The 6,320-nt window shown below is 40.4% G+C and overlaps 1 pseudogene; it reads left to right on the top strand.

Annotated features, from left to right (window-relative positions):
* Nucleotides 1-317: 317 nt before the first annotated feature.
* Nucleotides 318-6,320, top strand: part of LOC149265369 (phytochrome-like) — a 64,499-nt pseudogene continuing 58,496 nt past the window's right edge.

Genomic DNA, 6,320 nt, shown 5'->3' with positions numbered 1-6,320 from the left:
CAAAAAGAGTCATTTTAATTCTTGAGTCCAGGGTTTTGTCTCCAGAAGTGTGAAATAACGCTTGTAGGCCAGAGGGAGGTTGAATAAGTCTCTTACTTCAAGAGTTTCATCATCAGTAATGCTCGAAAATGATCCTTTGCATTTTAAAGTCTTCCATCATGGAGTACTTCGAATACAGGCCCTGGTCATCTTGCTAGGTTCAATAGCTCCATCAGTCTATGTAAACAGGAGGAACAACAGTGAAATTATGATTCAGGCCCTGTAAAGTAAACATCCTACTGCGATTTGTGCCCTGTAAACTAATTTGGGATTTTTCCATGGAGCACAATGGGGCTGATCATCTTGTGGACCCATTGATTCAACATGAGGATATCAAGAGTCAGCAGAAGTCTGAGGAGGAGTCGGCCTTCATAAAATCAGTGTTATTTCAAGAACATATTTCCTGGTCTAGAGTTGCTCAAGCTTCCATTATTGAATCCAAGAAACTATGGATTCTCTCTGCCCCTTCTATAATAGTTAGTGTTTTTAATTTTATGCCCTTTGCCATATCTCAAATGTTTGCTGATCATCTTGGAGAGTTGCGGCTTGAAGGAGCATCCATAGCTAGTGTGGCCATTCAAGGATTGGCCTATGGAATTATGCTTGGAATGGCAACAGCAGTCCAGACTGTGTGTGGGCAAGCTTACGGTGCTAAACAGAACAGCATGCTCGGAGTCATCCACCAGAGGTCCATGATAATAATGACTGGAACTGATATACTCCTGGGCATCCTCTACTATTTTGCAGATCCAGTATTGATTGCCATAGGGCAGAGTAAAGAAATCTCTGCTGCTGGAGGTTGCATTCGTGTGTCCTCAGATACAAAAATGTTGCTTAACAAAGAGTTTGACCTTCTATCAAGGGAGCTCAAAGTTGTATCTGTGATTCCAGAGCATTCTTATGTTGGTTCTATTCTAAAGAATGTTGTGTTTGGAATCTTTGACGATGAAGGGAATCTTGATTCCAAAATGGATGGTTTCCATCATACGTTGATAGTTGATTTGTATACTCTGACTTCTGTTCAATACAAATTCAGTCAGGGAAAGTGTACGGTGCCCAAAATTATGCTTCCAGAAGACATTAGACTGTTTCAATTTAAAGCTTTCCATTCCTGGCATACCGAGCTCTTTGTGCATATTAAGGTTGATATTCTTCCAAATCCACGGCTAGAGATTGTTAGTGTTCTGGATCAAACTTTCGATGATGGAGCAATCTGTCATGCTTACGATGAGAGCACAACAAGTCAATCACAAATAAGTAATCAAACTATGGTGAATGAAGTTAGATTGTACATTGAGACTTTTATGAGTGAGATGATGAAAAGGGATAATGATTTGAAACAACTTGGGACCAAAGTTAAAAGGCGTGAGGATGAATTGAGGAAATTAGAAACCAATTTAAGTGAAGTGAATAGTTGCCTGAGTGACTTGGAAAGAGAGCTCAACAAATGTACCTTTTCTTCAAAAAGTGATGGGAAGGAAAATTCAAATCCATAGTCACACAGTGTTGAAGTTACTTTAGAAGAAAATCAATAGACAGGGAATCACTGCAACTTCCCTCTGGCTTCACTTAAGTAGGGTGAATGTTAAATCAAGAAAACTCCCTATCATACAGGACGTGGTTGGAGTTGTTGCCTTGTTAGGGAAAGTAGAGGATGATGCCATCAGTAGGGCACTATCTGAGTATGTGGGAAAGGAGAATATGCTCGCAATTGTCTGCAAGTCTCATGGAGGGGTTGAAGCACTTGAACTGTATGATCGCTGTGGTAGCATAAGGACAGAAAGAGGTATTCATGGGCTAGCAAGTGCCCAAAAAGCAAAAATTAATGGAAGGTTCCGTGTGATTTGCCTTGAGGAATTAAGGTCTTATGAGGGGGGATTCAATGTTGGTGATCCACAAAAGAAACTGATTATGGAGGATCCAAAATCATCAGATGGAATCCTCCCTAAAGGATATATGGGATATGTTGTAAATATGATAAAGTTGGATCACGAGGATCTATACCCTTCAACTTCATCAAGGATTGAATTGAGAGGAACATTATTTTTTAACTTGTTCTCATATTTGCAAGTCTACAAAATAAGAAAGCACATGAATCAATCCATATCTTAAATAAGAGACGGGGCTATCTCATTGGATGGAGGCATGCTGAGGAGAAAAGGTGTTATTGAATGTGGAAATAGGGACGAAGTTGCTGTGAGCTTTCCGACTACTTCAGCGAAAACATCGCTCTTTACCTCAGCAAAAGCAATGCCGTCGCGCTTTTAGCTGCGAGTTGATATTGAAGAAAAAATTGCAAATGAAGAATCACTAGAGTGAAGTCTCTGAGGAAGTGGTGAAGGAGAAGATAGCCAGATGCTATTTTGCGGAGCAAATTTTAAAAAGGATAAATATTGGAAGGAGAAGAGAAAGAAGCGCATGTCGTCAGCTGTTAAAATCCATGACTGAAGACTTTATTGACATTTATAAAGGAGATATTTTGAATGAACTTCCCGATTTAGGAACGAACCTACACCATGATGTTAAAGCCAACACCCCTGCAAGAGACACTTTTCACAAAAATACATGAAATAGTTCATATGAAAAATTCCACCTGTTCAAATGTGGAGTTGGAGATGATGATCTCAATTGCTCCATACATCCTTGTCTTCTTAAAGATCTGGTATTCATTGAAATGTACTGGAGGGTTAACCATCCTGACCTTGAAGTGGGCCACAAGTGAAATTGTATCCCTTTAACAAGGAGATTTCTTGAAGGAGAAAATAATTACAATCAACAGTGTGTTGAAAAAGAGTATAGCATGCCTCAGATCCGAAATTGTACCAAGAGAAAGGCGGTGTAGCCAGTCTATGTTTATCAATCTCATTTACATCTAAGAAATCAAGGAAAGTCGAAGTTTCATGGAGAGAGGGCAAACTGGTGATTTTTTTTTGAGACTAAGATTGTGTTATGAGTCTGCGCGACGCATTAGCTTAGAGCGCAGCGCACATAGGCCGCACGGCGCATTGGGCGCTCCTCCATAGTGCATTTTTTGCACTGACGCGGCACACTCACGAAGCGCGGCGCACTGGGAGTGCCCGCGGTGCATAGAGCCCCAAGGCCTAAATTTATCATCGATTCTTCAAAAATTCAATTTTTTTAGGCTCAATTCTTCTCCAAGAGCCAGAGGTAATCAATTCAAAACGGACAATGTGAGGGGAAATTATCATTGCTTCGTCGGATGGTGAATGAGTGAGGCGATCTTCGTTTCATGTCTGCTTTGCGGGCATTCAAACGCCGAGTTGCTTATGTAGATGTGGTCCATGATAAAATAGTAGATTGGAGAACAGTTTGAATGTTTGCGTATGATGTCGAACGAAGCATCAGGTGGATCGTGGATCTGTGTGAGAGAAGGCCATGTTTTGCCTTCGGAAAAGTCAAATAAGAAAGCAAGTTCGAAATCGAACCATAAAGCGACGGATGTGTCACTGGGCATAAAATCAAAGCGTCGAAATGCGTGGGGCAGGGAACTAAATTGCTGGGTTTTCAACACTGATCATAAGCATTGGGCCGGTTGAAAAATGAAAGGGAAGACTGTGCAGAAGAAACGCAGAGGAGGTCGACATCGACGATGTCCGTGGCATTTTGGTCCTGGAAGATGAAAATTGCAGGAAGAGGATGGAGATTTATTTGTATAGATGTGTTCCCTTTTGTAGATCTATATGTGTGCTACCCCGAATATTTCGTAGAGCCAGTGAGGGCAGATGATATTCTGCATTATGATGAACCGCTAAAATATTGTGAATGAAGCTAATCATTTGGTCGTGATTCCTCAGGTGAGCGTAATTGACATCGATCATGAGATGTGCAGCTGGAGATGATCAACGACGCTCATGCAGTGCTAGTAAATATCAAATCTTTGTGAGCCTGCGGTGTGGGAAATGTGAACTATCGGTCTATCTTCTAGATCCACGTTCGAGATATGAATATCTGCTGGAGAAACAATGATCGTCAAGTAAATGTCACAAACCATCTCCAATCAAAGAATGGTCGAGTCAAAGAGTCGGAAGCAGAATTGGAAAATGTCCACCAAGCTTATACCAAATTACAAGGAGACAACCAGTAGCTCAAAGACGAATTGGCAGATGCGCTTGTACATATGAAACACCTTGAAGAGCAAACAAATGCAGCCCCATGCTTGATTCACGCATCCATTGTCAACAACAAACCTTTATTTTGTTAACATGCCAATGAGCTGATTTTATGATGAAGCACGCCTACATAGGGAAAAAGATGAGAGAAAAAGGAGCGTATAGTCTATTTTGATTTCAGTTGGAATTCAAAGGGATTCACATCTACGGATTCCACCTCTCCATTGGTCATCAGAGATAATGTAACGCTGCTCCTTTTTAGAGCAGACTCTTCCTATTATCCCGATTTTGGGTTAAACGACCTCTATTCTCAATCGATCTGTTTTCCCATTCCTGAAGTCTACTTATTGTATGAAAATTATGTGTAAAGGGTCTGAGTTCTGGAAAACAGTGGGAGAGCTGTGAAGGAAAACTTCACTGTACAGTTTTTGACAGGAATTTAATGAAAAGATACAGCTCTGAATCCTGAGATTCTTGTGGTGTGAATTTAGCATTTGTCTTTTCCTTTGTTTCATATGTAGCTTGTTATGTTTCCATTTCATTTCATAATCATTTCTAAATGAATACTTTTAAGTGAGAAAGGCAAAATCCAGTTTGTTACTCTACCTTGGGAAGGTATTTATGTTTTGTGTTTTCTTTTGTTTGATAAGGATTCATCTATTGCCCTTGTCAACCTCTCAGCATTCTTTTCATTCCATATAATTTCAAAATTGAATGCTAAATTTATTACTTGTCTCGCCTCCTAAGATAATTTTTGTCTCAGATTTACTCTTCCTGCTCACGCTATTCTCGACCCCACGCTGCCCAGAAAAAGCATTCATTTATCAAATTACCCCTTTCCTATCCATTTACAAGCCTAAAATCAGTTCCCATTTTTTAGTCATCTCGCACCCGATTGCTCATTTTATCGAGATTGACTAGAGAGAGCCCTCTCCTGTCCTCGTAGGGCTAGCTACGAGGCTGAGCTTGGTTTGATGTTGCCTCGAGTTTTTCCTTTTTCAGCCTGAGGCAGATTCGAGCGCTAACATGTATTATGCCATTGATTCTCCTGGTTATATTGTTCATGTTGATCTTTAAGATTCTGTAAATTGATAGTAGAAGTAGGTTATAGTATTATGCTTTGATTTATATTTCATTATCGGGTTAACCTATCACATATTTTCTACATGGTATCGGAGCTATGAAAAATATACTGAGAAGAGAATTCAAATTTTGAAGTTCGGGGTTGCAGGGGAAAATAGAATTCATATCATACTTCAAGGTTGGCTAATGGTGTTCTATGGCTTGAGACTCGAGTATGCGTTGGAAGGCAGCTCGAATTACATAGCATGGAAAGAGAGAATGGAGGCTATATTAGAAGACAATGGCTTAAAGGAATTCATTGATCAAGAAATCCAAAAGCTAGCTTCTACTAATGCACAAGAGTTGGCTGAGTGGAAGAAGTGTGTGGCGAAGGCAATATGGATCATCCTTGAGGGAGTTCAAGACCATATTGTCTCAAGTCTCCATGGGAAGGATACTCCATTTTCAATGTGGAAGACATTGTAATACCTCTACCAGAATAGTAGCGACTAGAGGAAATTGACGCTCAAGGATAAGCTTCGAAGAATCAAGATGGAGAAGGGCAATACTATTTCCACATATATGAGCAAGCTCACCACTTGTAGAGATGAGCTTGGCAGTGTGGGAATAACTACAGTTGATGATGATATGGTGAGCCTTGCTCTCCTTGGCCTTCCAAAGAGTTGGAATAACTACCAGGACTCTGTGAATGGAAGGGAGAAACTATTGGATTGGGAACAATTGTGGTCAGATATGATGCAGGAGGAGATCAGGAGGAGCACACAAGATGGTTCTTTATTCAAGAATGATGATGAAGAAAATCTAGCCTTAGCAAGTAAGGAAAGGAAAGGGAAGGGGAAGGTTTCCCATTTCAAATCGAATTCTTCTCGTAGAGGGAAGAAGGGTGACATGTCTAAAGTAATATGATTTAATTGTCACAATATGGGACATTTTGTGACTAATTTCCCATCGAAGAAGTCTAAGAAGGGATCCTCGGAAGGATCGAAAGGTGAGGCATTAGCCTCTCAGTTCGAAATGGACTTTATCCTCATCGCATGCATGGTGTCATCAATGATGGGTTGTGTCTGG

This window comes from Pinus tabuliformis, chromosome 6, assembly GCF_031772625.1.
Source record: "Pinus tabuliformis cultivar Carrire ecotype Pingquan chromosome 6, CPIR1, whole genome shotgun sequence".
NCBI lineage: Eukaryota > Viridiplantae > Streptophyta > Pinopsida > Pinales > Pinaceae > Pinus > Pinus tabuliformis.
The sequence above is the reverse complement of the archived record's forward strand: the minus strand, read 5'-3'. Positions and strand labels throughout refer to the sequence as shown.